Consider the following 14553-nt stretch of genomic DNA (forward strand, 5'->3'; position numbering starts at 1 on the left):
CGTCATATCACTTCAATCAGTCCTATCTTTAGAAGTGCAGAATAGCTGCTCCAGTCCCTGTATCATAATTTTCAAACCACTTGAAGAGTTATTTTTTAAAAATCAAATAAGTATAAAAGAATCAAGCCAACAAGTTTTTTGTTTGTTTGTTTTGTTTCAGTAATGGAATATCAGTATTTGCAGCTACGATGAAAGCACTGCCTTTAAAATATCAAGAGGAAAAATAATTATAGGTCTATCCACTATCCAAAATTTGGTATTCAAATAGCTTTGAAAGCCAAAAAATTTTCATAATTGATTTGGCAGTAAAACCTGACCAGAGCAGTTGTGTGGCCATTGATAGTCTTTGTTCTACTTTATATGATTATTAAACTACCTTGTTGCAGTTATGTTAATGTGCTTGATGACAGAGTGTCCTCCTAGAACCCACTGTGAGTGTTCCCTGATATGTAGTGAATGCACCATATTACTTTTTCTGAAGTTGAAAAAGAAAAAAAAGAAAATCTTTATTCTGAAACACATCTGGCCCAAGGGTTTTGGATAAAGGATTGCTAATTTGATTTGGAAAGGGGAAATGAGGTGTACTAAGGAATTTTATTCTAAGCTGTTCTTCTGGTTTCTCTAATTTTTAAATATTTCACTGTGCATATCCTAACCTTTTCCACGACTCCACCTGGTTAATCAAAAATCATAATGGGCAATACAAAGTCAAGCAGTTAGGTACCTTGTCACAGGTACTGAGATAATATAAGGATGGCTTGGAAACTCCAGATACAGGGAATGCAGCAGACGGCTATATGATAAGTGACCTGAGGAAGAAAAGAAGGTTAGAAATATTTTTTCCAAGTAATTTTGGAAGAAACACTGGGGTCAGTTTAGAGAATCAAAAGGTGAACGAATGCTTTCAATTTGGAAATTCATCTGACAACATAGCTTCTTTAGCTTCTTGAAGTGTGAAGAAAGCATGTAATCAGGCTTTCAGTTGTTTATAAATGATTATCATGCACCTAGAACACTCTGACTCACTATAGTTTCTAGTCTGCTTTTGACATTGGGCAATTTTTTCTTATGGAGCTATTTTATGTTCCAGACTATGAAGAGTTAAGTAATTCCCAAAGATTGATAAGTCACAGTAATTTCTCTTTGTATATAGAAGCTATGAAGCATTAGAAATTCTTAGCTATAAACTAAGGTTAATACAGCATATTTCATTAGTACTAGTCAGGGCACTTTGAGCAAAAACAATTACAAAAAAGTTCTAGCTTTCTCTTCTCTTCCTTTCCCCTTCTTCCATCTCCACCTCTGTTTTTCTGGAGCTTCTTTAGGTGCAGATAATTTCAATTTATCTCTGACACTGTGAATATGACAGTAAAAACTAAGAAATATATGTATAGTCGCACCAAATGAACAAAAGAACATAAACGCCACAAGTATACTCATACAGCTAGGAAGCAATTCACTTTTCTGTAACAACATAGTTCCACTTTTTTCAAAAGTAAGAAAATAAAATGTAATTTTTTTCATTACTTGTCATACATACTATGTCAAAATATAACTTTGAAAGGTAATATATTAAAAACTGTGTCTTCATGGACTCTATTGAATGGTGGTTGCTGAGAGTACTATCTGCTTCCCATTCTTCTCTTTTACTATTTTCTTCTGCCATAAATGTGAGTGAGAGAACACCAGGTCTTTTAATTTTTTTCCTTTCCTTATTATTGTAAATTTAAGTCGGTTCATTTCTTGAGAATTTAAAATCATAAATTCTAGTTCACTTCAGTGAAATATTGCCTGTACTTGGTAAATTCAAAGAGAAAACTACTCTGTGTTTTCAGTATTTCATAAGAAACAAAAGGAAAAATAAAACAGAGCTGTTCTTAAAGAAGAGTTGAAGTAAATTTTTAAAGGTTATCTTGTTTTTCTAACATGATTGGAAAATACTAAATTTATGAGCAATTCTTAATCCAATCAACCACAAGTTAATGATAGAAGTATTATAGTTTTATCATCATAGTTTTGAATTTGTTAATATAATCTATCTGAATTATGATCATTTCTGTCTATTCTTTTCTTTCTTAGTTGGAGCCATGAATTTTTGACAGATTATGCAGCCATTATTTGTTGTATTTATTACAGTTAATAAAAACTATTTAGGGTGGGTGCAGTACCTATAATCATACCTATAATCCCAGCATTTAGGAAGGCCGAGGAATGGAGGATGGCTTGAGTCCAGGGCTTTGACGCTGCAGTGAGCTATGATTGCGTCACTGCACTCTAGCCTGGGTGACAGAGCAAGACCGTGTCTCTAAAAAAGATAAATAAAAATCTAATTCAAGGATAAATAAATAAAATAAGTAAAATTTAAAATAAGTTTTTAAAGAGAGTAAACCCAAAGAGAAAAAGTCACAAGAAAATTGAAAGCACTAGCTTTAAAACTAGACAAAGAAGAAAATCTACTAAAGATCCTGATGTTTGGAGAAAGCTGAGGACCACTGATAAAAATTTAATGTTAATTCTACTACAAAGCTGAAGTTTCTAAGAGGAAAATTATGTTCCTTGCTTTTCCAACTGTATATTGTTCTCTAGCACGTGCCTCTCTTTCTCTAGGTATTGCAGAAACAACTGAGTTATCCTTAATAGATAGGGAACAAATCTGTGGTTAGGGGGTTCCATCAGCAAAAGGGAGGTTAGCCAGCGTAGGTATTGATATTAAATATAAGCATAACATCATATGGTATGTTAGGAATCTCCAATTATGTTCTGTTGAAAATAATCCTTATTGAATTAACAAAGTCTTTCACAACTCAATTCAATCTGTTTATTGGAACAGAACCTAAAGCTTAATTGGAAATATTAACAATTTATGAAAAATCTTTAGGAGATTGAAAGAACGAACAGGTTTAAAAGCAAATTTAAGATGATTCAGGAAACAAAAACACAAGTGGCATGTAAAGATATAATAATCTGATTTCTGTGAGCACTAGAAAATGGAATTGTATAAGATCTGTATCATATTCTTCAGAAAATTATATGTTTACAGGTCCTCTAAAGTGAGTTAATACATAAGAACTCAGAAAGCAAAATTCCAAGTCCTACTCTTCTATCAATTGCTCAACATGTTGATGATGTGTCAGATAGTTGTTTCTTTTTCTCCTGTGAAAATCAGTGACTATTTTACAACAAATGTGGTTCATGTGTGTAGAACAGAGTGACAACAAAAAAAATTAAGAAACAAAAAATGTGCAAGGCAGAGGGCAAAAGGCTTTATTCAACCAGATCAGCAGAAAGTGGGACTTTTTAACACTTAAACTCCAGAAAGAGTTTGGTCCAGTATCTCTATTTCTTCTTAAAGCCACACTTTTCTTTTATCCTTGGCTTAAAATGAGCTAATGGACAGGACCTCCCATTTTCTTCAATTCCTTGCTTGTGGAATTTGTTGCAGAAGTACTTTCACTCACTGAAACCTATCATGGGTTACTGAAGGAAATAAAAATGTTGCCTTATTGGCTGTCGAGAGAGGAAACAGCATTTTAGAACTAAGGCAGGGGTCGGCATTTGTTTGTGCTCAAACTTGATGTCACCATTTTGAGTGACTCCCAATTGAACAGTCTATCCCTGTTCTGTTGATCGCTCAACTCACAAAAGAAAACATACTATTTTTGATACATTCCATCTGAGGAAAGAGAAGGTACCATTAACCTATTAGAAAAACCATTGGCACACCTGGATATTAAGAGAAAAAATTTAAAGTAAATATTGAATTGTGTAGATCTGAAAGGTTCTAAAGTGTCAAGTTCTGGTGACCTGTGTTACTACCTCATTTCATGGCAAGACCTACCAAGCTTTGGGTTTCATGTAAGCATGCTGAATTTATGAAATGTGCCTCTGAATAAGTTTTGTCAAAAAAAAAGAGCATTAAACTCTGTTTGTTCTTTATGCATTACTTTCAAGGTAGAGTCCCTTCCTTCCTTCCTTCCTTCCTTCCTTCCTTCCTTCCTTCCTTCCTTCCTTCCTTCCTTCCCTCCCTCCCTCCCTCCCTCCCTCCTTCCTTCCTTCCCCCTCTCTCTCTCTCTCTTTTATTTATTGTTGACAATATTTTATTTATTTTATTTATTGTTTAGAGTTTCGCTCTAGTTGCCCAGGCTGGAGTGCAGTAGCACGAACTCGGCTCACTGCAACCTCTGCCTCCCAGGTTCAAGTGATTCTCCTGCCTCAACCCCCTGAGTAGCTGGGATTACAGGCACATGCCACCACGCTGGCTAATTTTGTATTTTTCATAGAAATGGGGTTTCTCCATGTTGGTCAGGCTGGTCAAGAACTCCTGACTTCAGGTGATCCGCCCACCTCGGCCTCCCAAAGTGCTGCCCACCTCGGCCTCCCAAAGTGCTGCGATTACAGGTGTGAGCTACTGCGCCCCACCCCTTTTTCTTAACATTCACAAAACCTAGGATGATAAGGCTTAAAGTCATCTCTCTAACCTCATTTATTACCACTATCATTTTATTCACTCTACAAATCTCAACATACTTTTCTTTTTTTCTGTTACTGGAATGTATCACTATCTATGTGGCTTCTGAGGCTTTTCACCGTTGTTTCTAGAAAATCTTTATCCTTCCTTTTCCTTGGGTGCCTCTTAGTGCCATACCCAAACTCAGCTTTTTCTCACAAGTCTAGGTTAAGTGTTTCGTACCACCCCTACTTTTTCAAGAGAAGCACTAATTTCCATTTATTTTTGTTGCCTTTTTGCAGGTATTTAATCTCCTCACCATATTTAAAACAACATTAGAGCTGGGACCAAGTTCATTTTACTTACCATCATGTACTTGACACATAGTATATGTTCAATAAAATTCATTTAAAGGATACACTAATGTTTACTGCCACTAAAATAAGCTGAGTTTATAAACACAGTTTTAATTCTTAGGCTTTTATCCCTCATAATGATAGAATTAATTTTCTGTAATGTATTTATTGATTATAATAATGACAATAATATTGATAGCAGGGATAATAATAACTACTACTACCATTTATTGAATTTCTACCATGAGTGGATACAATATTAAGAGTGTTCCTACATTATTTCATCCAATCTTTATAGCAGCTCAACAAAGCGGATATTAGATTTCCCTTTTTATAAATGAGAATAGTGAGACTCCGAAGTAACTTATGCAAAGTTATAACAGGAAAAATAGAAATTTGAATTCAAATCTATTTTCAAAGATTGTCCTAATGTCACTATACTACATGGCTTATTCAAAGAGATTTAGGGATTAACTTATACTCTTGGTATTTGATTAGTTTCTATTATTATAACTTTATTCTTAAATTATTAGGTAGATAATTGTGTGAGAGAAAATTAACTAAGGAAGTGAATGAATAGCTTTTTAAAAAAATTTCTTTCTGGCACTATGTGCTTAGTATTTTACCCGACAGACAGTATTAGATATAGATACACATAATTAACTGTTAGGAGCCCTCATTAATAGTTTACCTTCTTTGTTTGCTCACATATTACAATATTCAATTTCCCACTTCTCATAATTTATTTTTATTTCTGCTTGATGGGTACAACACTTTGCTTTAGGGGTTTGTATCATCACCATCTTTACTATAAATATCATTGTTTGTCTTAATAAAAATAACCACCAATAGGATGGTAATCAATCAATCCCCACACTTATGGGGCAGTTACAATTATTATTACTGTATTATACTTTCCTAATTTTATTGATGAAGAAGCTGAGGCTTATCACAACTAAGTAATTAACAAGTGGCAGAGCAGGGATATGAACCCACACTGTCTGATTCCAAGGTGGTGATCTACAAGTTCCAGTGGTTCTTGCTGAGCAAACACTTGGGATATAATGCCCTCTCTGTCTGCCTTTTGTCCCCTTACGTAGCTAAGATAAAGAGGAAAACTCCTCTGTTTCTTAAATATAGACATGGTGTCTATTATTTCAGAACATCTTCGTATCTGGAAAGATTTGTGCAAAATTCCTAAGAGCTCCCAAATAACTCTATGTATAACCCAGGAGATGTCTTATCTGAAGCTAAATTCTAAGTAGCATTTAATTTCATTTCATTTTTTTTTTTTTTTTTTTAGGAAAGACATGTTAGGCTTTGCCCTGTTTCTGTTTACATAATTTTTAAACCAATATTATGTAAATGATTATATAATCGAGTATATATCTAATGTTTCCAATTAAAGATACATTTCCAATATTTAGCAACACAGCCTCCCACTGAATTAATCACAAAGTTTCCCGTGTCTAAATTCATTGCTATGATTTGGTGTAGCACTTGATCTGACTTGAGAGGGTGTAGGTAATATGTGATAAATTGCTTAGCAAATTAGAAATTAGGACCTTAGACCTGCTGAATTAGGCTAGGGCACCTTTAAATTGAAGAGAGGTAGTTTTCGACATGCAATGCAAGAAAGTGACTACTCAGCCACAGGTATAACTTCTTCCTTACTATGATGTCTGAAAATGCAAGTTGTTTCCTTGATGACCTGTGTTGCTTGGGGATTAGGTACCCAAGCCAAAATACTGAACCTACAGTTGTTTGAGAGCCTTTCTGATATTTACAAAAATATTTCAGGAAGTTGCCTTGTAGCTAGAGTAGTCACTATTATAGGAATTTGCCAACCTCTTTAATCCTTTAAGATTTGGAACTTAATGTCAAGAAGAAAATGTAAAACTATGTTTGTTCACAAATATCATTTTGGTCTCATCAATTATAGAAAAATCATTAAAAATGTTGCCATCGTATGATTATTTGGACATAGTCATAAATTCTGAGGCACTAAATTGTCTCAAAGACTTCTATTTTGAAACTACTTTCATTATTAAAAATGGAAGACAGTACCATATGAGAATCTGAGTGGAGAAGTTACAGTTTAAAAAATATATTAACAAACATCATCATCCATAACATAGTGGCCAAGGTCAGCTCACAATGTAGAGTTTCATAAAATCCTCAAAAAGAAATTAAGCTTTCTCATAATTTATAGATACTCATACTAGATCAAAAAAAGAGATGATTCTCCTAAGAGTTAGTGACATATGGAATAAATTCCGCATGAATTTTGTGCTATCTTCAGTCTCCAGCAAGCATTGTTCTCAGAGAAAGAGAATGACAATGACAACGCATAAATATTTTGTGGAGATTTGGAAACTAAATAGCCACATCTGATGTACCGGTTTTTCCAGGTAAGATGATCAGTGGTCCTTGGGAAAAGATGTTTTACATACCACCTTGGGGTTTGCAATCTTGAATTGCTCATCTGTAAAGCACTTTTGTTGACTGAAAGATCTGTGAGTCAGAATGAACAAAGACATATTCACATTATAGCAAATATGTGGACACACACTTCAGTCTAAGTGTCAATGCTCAGCAGATGTTTCTATAAAAAGACTCTCTCACCTGCCAACAGTGACACTTGAAAACTAGCTTTACTTAGCATCTCTGAGTCTCATGAAGATTACACAGCAGCCAAAACACTATTGAAAGCATAAGAAAAAATAAGTAAGTACCTTATCACTCAATTATTTCAGCTTGATTTGCTTTCCAACTGATCAAATACATGTTAAATAATATAAGTATCAAGTGGGCATATGTGCCAACCATTAATTAACCTCTAGTTTATTTAGAAAGTGACTTAATAGAATCTGCTCCTATTTCTTTACTAATAATTGTTCTAAAATATTTTGTATCTATTTAATAGAGGTGACAATCACTTGGGTATGCCTAAATTTTCCAGAATTCTGAGTCCAGTCCTTCTTTAGTTTTTAAATACAAACAAGTTCTCATCCTAGGCATGCTGGAAACATGGTACCCATTAATAAAATAATTTTAAAGATCAGAGATTTTCTGAGTCTTTAATTTTCACAGCAACCTTTTCCTCCTGCTTCTTGTTTCTGCTGTATTTGAGATGTTGCTTGGTCTAACCTACAGCTGATCTCTCTCCCCACCTGTGCTCATCCAAAGGTATGTGTATCACAGACTGTAATTCCCCCATCAGTTGGGAAAAAGAGGCTGTAGAAGGACAAGAGTTTTACTCAATGTCTGGGTATATAGAGGGGTTTATAGCATAGTATAATACCAGGCAAGACTTAAAACTGAATCCTAGACACCTCTGTTCTTAAAAAATTCCTCAGGCTTTCTGCTGCTATCTTCTGTAGAGCTGCTTCCTCTCTATAGACGACGCCAGAGATCTGCACTACTCCTGAAACTTTGCTCACCTCTCCTTTCAAACTACCCCGTCAAAGATATTAAGCAGTCAGTTGACTGAACAAGCAAGACTCAAAAGTAGATAAGGAAACACATACTTTTTATCTCCTCCCATTGCCAATCCCTGCCCACTGCTTACTCAAGCTTTCTCTATGGGCTTGTTCCTCCCTGTTCCTGGGTGAAAGCCAGCAGCGATCTCATGACTTTTATTTTATGATCACTTTCGTATCATAAACATCTTTAAACCATAAAAAATAGCCTTAGTTCAGAAATGAAAACGTCCTGTGCTTTCAACAGTCAACACTTTGAAGTTCATTTTCAATTAAATCTTCTCCTCAGGCCTGATTGAGGGTCTACCAAGGGCAGAAAGCTTGGAACTTTCTGTATTCCACCCCACACCTCACTCTCTTCTTCCTCTTCCACAGTGAACAGCTCCGGCCCCTTCAGTGTTGAAAGTGGAGGGAAGGGAGAGTGGTAAAGGACAGCAAAGATCACCCATGATTGGAAACTAGGTAATTTGGTGTCAGTTTCATCTGGGAGAGCAGAGGTTTTAAATTTGAGTCATTTCCTTTTTGTGTGTGTGTGTGTATTCACAAATTCTTTGGGGGATCCTTCGGTTCTGGAGACTTCTTAACTAGTATATTTCATTCCTTTAATTCAGGCAAAAAAAAAAAAAAATGTGTCCAGCTTACTATCCCCTTACCAGTTCCCAGTTTCTTATGGTCTATTCTACACAAACTCTCTTCTCTCGGGGTCTCACCCAGTGCCACACTGGGAAGAGTCTTTTTGAATTGTGTCCAAACTGTCTCTCTCCCATTTGATGCCCACCTGCACCCGTGGAAAACACTAACTCATCCATTTATTTCAGATATTCCCATCGGAGCTGCTACTACTCCTTGTTCTACCATTAGAGAAACCAGCCAACTCAGTCTCTCACCTTTATAAAAGTTTTTCAGGAGCAGATTCTGAATGAAACACTAGTTAATCTTTTTAAAGAGTGGTCTTGAAACCCGTCTCACTTAGCTTAAGCTGAAAGGGAGACTCCCCTCTCTTCCACTATGATGAAAGGGTTAAGAGGAATGTACACAATTTTCTTCAAAGCAACTTTTCTCCAATTTACAACCTTATTCTTCCAACTTATCTAATATTGTTTAAAGCCTGGAAGCGGGGGTTCAGTTAACAGCAGCAATACTTGCTCAAAACCTCTCCTTGGGAGATCTTGCTTAGGGATCTAGCATTTTGTTTTGAAATGGAGGTATGGATAACACCTATTCCTAGGCCTTCATCAAAATAAAGACAACTATTGTTTACATTTTGCTATCTTGTTATATGAAATAACAAAATCTACTTATCTCCCTAAGATGACTTTATAGCCATATTTTGAAAGAAGAAAACTTTTCTAGCTGCAATAATAAGGCAGTTCCACACTGTACTCTAAAGGTACTGTGTTGTACCATGCCCTACCCTTAGCTTCAGGGTATAACTGAAATAAACTGAAATAATGATATTTCCACAGGCCTCTGGTGCACATATAGAAAAATAAAAGATGTATTTAGGTATGAATACTTTCTGAGCTCCTTTGATCTTGCTGCTCAGTAAAAGAAGAAAGATCTGCTGGAATGAAGAAAACACACACACACACACACACACACACACACACACACACACACAGAGTCAGCAAGACGGCCAACTAGAATTCCTGGCACTCCTCCTCCTCCAAAAAAAATGGACCCAAACAACAAATAAACTAGTATATTTTGACTGGAGTGACTGAGGAAGTACGCGGGAGAGAACCAGGGGAATGACGAAATCCCTGAGGAGCATGGAAGCCCAGAACAGTACCACAGAGAGAACGCCAGGCATCCGCTGGGTCGACTCGGAGCCAGGGGGTCACTTTTTGGAGGAAAGATAAACCGAAGGCCCTAGCGGTCCCCATTGCCACCACAGGCACCAGTCGTACTTGTTCAAGAGAGTCCCTGGGTCCTCACAGGGCCTGAATCGAGTTTGAAGGTTGTCCGGAGTTCATGCAGATGCACTGACCTAGAGCAAGAGCCCGTGTTGTGGTTCCTGCACTCCCGCGACTGAGGCCGCTTCAACTTGGCGCCATCTTGAAACTGGCCCCACTGACTGCGCCCCTGCGATGGGGCCCGGCAGCTGTAGCCTCTCGCTATACTGAGGCCCTGCCGTCGTTCAGCCACATTCTATAGCCCACCACCCTGGCTGCCTGGAGCACAGAACAATCAGAACGTGGGATTCCAGTATTTGAACCCCCGTGGTGCTTCTCATCCCCAGGAAACAAGTAGACCTGCATAAGGGGAAAGCTGCCAAACAGCCAGCCGGGAGCCCTGCCCACACCTGGCTCAACAACGAAACTGGCAGGAACCCTACTCCCCGAGAGCCCACTGCCCATGGGCCCACCAAGCCCACTCACATGCCGCCTGACAACAACTGGCTTGGTGCCCGCCCCCCAGCAAAACTGCACTATCTTAATTGCATAGTCCCCTAGCCCAGGCCGCTAGGCGATTGCACACATCACTGGCTAGCATTGCAGCTGAAGAGGCTGTCCAGAGACCAAGCTGCTGTCCATTCAGAACCAAAGTCAGTACCGTGCCCAACCAACAGTCTAGGACCCATCTACAGGAAACAGTTTCTTCTTACAAAAGCTACTCCATAAAATAGGAAAATGCAACCGTTCCACTAGAAGCACATATATCGATGAAGGGACGCAAGAAACATGAAAAGCAAGGAAATATGACTCTCACAAAAAATACAACAATTCTCAAGTAACAGACTCCAAAGAAAACAATACTTACAACGTTTCTGAAAGGGAATATATGTATATATATATAAAGTATTTATTTATTTATTTATTTAGAGACAGAGTCTCCCTCTGTCACTGAGGCTGGAGTGCAGTGGTGCAATCTTGGCTCACTGCAATCTCTGAGGTTCAAGGGATTCTCGTGCCTCAGCCTCCCAAGCCACCCGAGTAGCTGGGATTACAGGTAGGTGCCACCACACCAGGCTAATTTTTGTCGTTTTTAGCAGAGACAGGGTTTCACCATATTGCCAGGCTGGTCTTGAACTTCTGGCCTCAAATGATCCACCTGTTTGGGTTTTGTAAAGTGCTGGGATTATAGGTGTGAGCCACCATGCCTGGCCTTTTAAAAATAATGATCTTACGAAGACTCAGTAAAATACAAAAGAATACAGTGGAATCAGAAAGCAGTCCATTATTTGGATGAGAAATTCGACAAAAACATATGTATCATAAAAAAGAACCCAACAGAAATTTGGAAGCTAAAGAATTCAATACGTAAAATAAAAAAATAGAAAAAAAATCCTAAAATTCATATGAAACCACGAAAGACCCTGAGTGGCCAAAGCAATCATGAGCAAAAAGAACAAAGCTGGGCCCAGCGCGGTGGCTCACGCCTTTAATCCCAGCACTTTGGAAGGCCAAGGTGGGCAGATCACAAGGTTAGGAGATCAAGACTGTCCTGGCTAACATGGTGAAACCCCGTCTATACTAAAAATACAAAAAATTAGCCGGGTGTGGTGTCACGCACCTGTAGTCCCAGCTATTGGGGAGGCTGAGGCAGGAGAATCGCTTGAACCCGGGAAGCAGAGTTTGCAGTGAGCTGAGATGGCGCCTCTGCACTCCAGCCTGGTGACAGAGCAAGACTCCGTCTAAAAAAAAAAAAAAAAAAGAACAAAGCTGGAGGCATCACACTACCTGACTTCAAAGTATACTATAAAACTATAGTACATCAGCATGGTAATGGCATAAAAACAAATACATAGACAAATGGAATAAAATAGCTGAAAATTAAATTCATGCACCTCTAGCCAACCTATTTCCAACAAAAGTGCCAAGAACACACATTGGGGAAGAGACAGTCTTTTGAATACATGTCCTAGGAAAATTGGATAGCTACATATGCAAAAATATGACTAGACCCCTACCTCTCACCATATTTAAAAAATCAACTCAAAATGGATTATAGACTTAAATGTAAAACCCATAGCTATGGAGCTACTAGAAGAAAACTTAGGATAAATGGTTTATGATACTGGTCTGGGCAAGGATTCCTAAAATAAGACCTTAAAAACACAAGCAACAAAAGCAAAAATCACACATGGAATTACATCAAACTAAAGAACTTTTGCACAGCAAAGGAAACAATAGAGTGCAGTGAGAGAAAATATTTGCAAACTATACATTTGGCAAAAGGCTAAAATCCAGAATATGTAAGGAACTTAATTGAAAAAAAAAAAAAAAACCCAATTTAAAAATGTTCAAAGACCTTAGCAGACATTTCTCAAATGAAGACATAAACATGTTCAACATCCCTATCAGAGAAAAATGCAGCTCAAAACCACAATGAGCCCAACTCATTCCAGTAGGAAAGGCCTATTATCAAAAAGATAAGAGAAAACAACTGTTGGCTAGGATGCAGAGAAAAGAGAACACTTACATAATGTTGGTGGGATGGTAAATTAGCACAGTCATTACGGAAAAGAGTGTTTTCACAAAACAGGTTCCTAAAAAAAAATTGAAAATAGAACTTCCATATCATCCAGGACTCTCACTACTGGGTTATAGCCAAAGGATATGAAATCAATATGTTGAAAAGATATCTTCACTTCCATGTTTATTGTAGCACTATTTACGATAGTCAAGAAATGGAATCAACCTAAGTGTCCATCAACAGATGAATGGATAAAGTAAATGTGGTATATGTATACAAATAAATATTATTCACCCATAAAAAAACTCCTGTCATTTGTGACAACATAGATGAAGTTGTAGAACATCATTTGAAGTTAAATAAGCAAGACACAGAAAGACAAATAGTATATTGTTTCACTCATATGCGGAATCTAAAGAACAAAATAGTTGATATCATAGAAATAAACAGTGATTACCAGAGAATAGGTAGGGAAAAGGGAAGGGAAAGATGGAGAGAAGTTGGTCAATAGATACGAAATTACATTTAGATAGGAGGAATAAGTTCTAGTGTTCTATTGCACAGTAAGGTGATGATAGTTAACAGTAAGGTATTGTATGTTACAAAATAGCTAGAAAAGAAGTCTTTTAATGTTCTCACCACAAATAAATGAAAAATGCATGAGGTGATGTAGATGCTAACCTGTAGATCACTCTGATTTGATCACATTCAACACATACATGTATCAAGACATCAAATTGTAACCCATAAATATGTATAATTACAACGTTTTCATCTAAAAATTAAAAACAAACAAACAAACAAACAAAAAAACAACCACTGCACTTCAGAGTAAATAAAGGCAGAGTGTATGGAGGTGGTTGAAGGATTTCTCCCACCCCCAAACACACACTTCAGGAGAATGTCTGTTGTAGACAACTTTAGATATATGAAGCTGACTATCAGAAATAAAAATGAGATTGAACATCTATTTGGGAATAATAATAGCATTTTCTTTTTATAGTTATTGTCAGAATTAAACAAACACATGTAAATGGCTTAAATAGTGCTTCCCACATAGTGAGCACTTATGAAATGTTAGATATTATTACCATTATCATTATTTCAATGAATACCATTATTGTTGCTCTTCACACCTGTATCCCAAGAAACAAGGACCCATGATAGGATACAGTAATAACTGTTGCGTGAATAAACAACTTTGCAAAATGTTAGTAGTGCCCAAAATGTTCAAAATAACTGTTTTAAAGCAGGGCTCCCTAAGCTGCAGACCAGTAGCGGTCCCTGGCCTATTAGGAACCAAGCCACACAGCAAGACATGAGTGGTGGGTGAGTGAGCATTACCGCCTGAGCTCCGCCTCCTGTCAGATGAGCAGCAGCATTAGAATCTCATAGGAGCGCGAACCCTATTGTGAAGGGATCTAGGCTGTGGCTCCTTATGGGAATCGAACTAATGCCTGATGAGCCAAGGAACTGTTTCATCCCAAAACCATTCACTCAACTCCCCTCCCCAGTTTATGGAAAAATTGTCTTCCACGAAACTGGTCCCTGATGCCGAAAAGGTGGGGGACCACTGCTTTAAAGGATGTGTTTTCATTCAAATATTGCTAGACCGTGCTTTACAGAGGTAATAATTGTGTCTTTCTTGTTCAGTGTATTTCCTGTGCCGATATATGGTCTTCTGGGCACTAAATGCTAAAAATATGAATGTTTCTAATAAATATGAGACATTTAAATACATTTCTTATTTAAAATCAGTATTAGACTTTTGGCAGTAACGAGTAATTAATACAAGAATAATGGTCATTTTGACTTCCCTCAGCTCTTGTTACTATTTTTAAAAATCGTG

This window comes from Mandrillus leucophaeus, unplaced genomic scaffold (genome assembly GCF_000951045.1).
Source record: "Mandrillus leucophaeus isolate KB7577 unplaced genomic scaffold, Mleu.le_1.0 Scaffold389, whole genome shotgun sequence".
In the NCBI taxonomy this organism is placed as follows: domain Eukaryota; kingdom Metazoa; phylum Chordata; class Mammalia; order Primates; family Cercopithecidae; genus Mandrillus; species Mandrillus leucophaeus.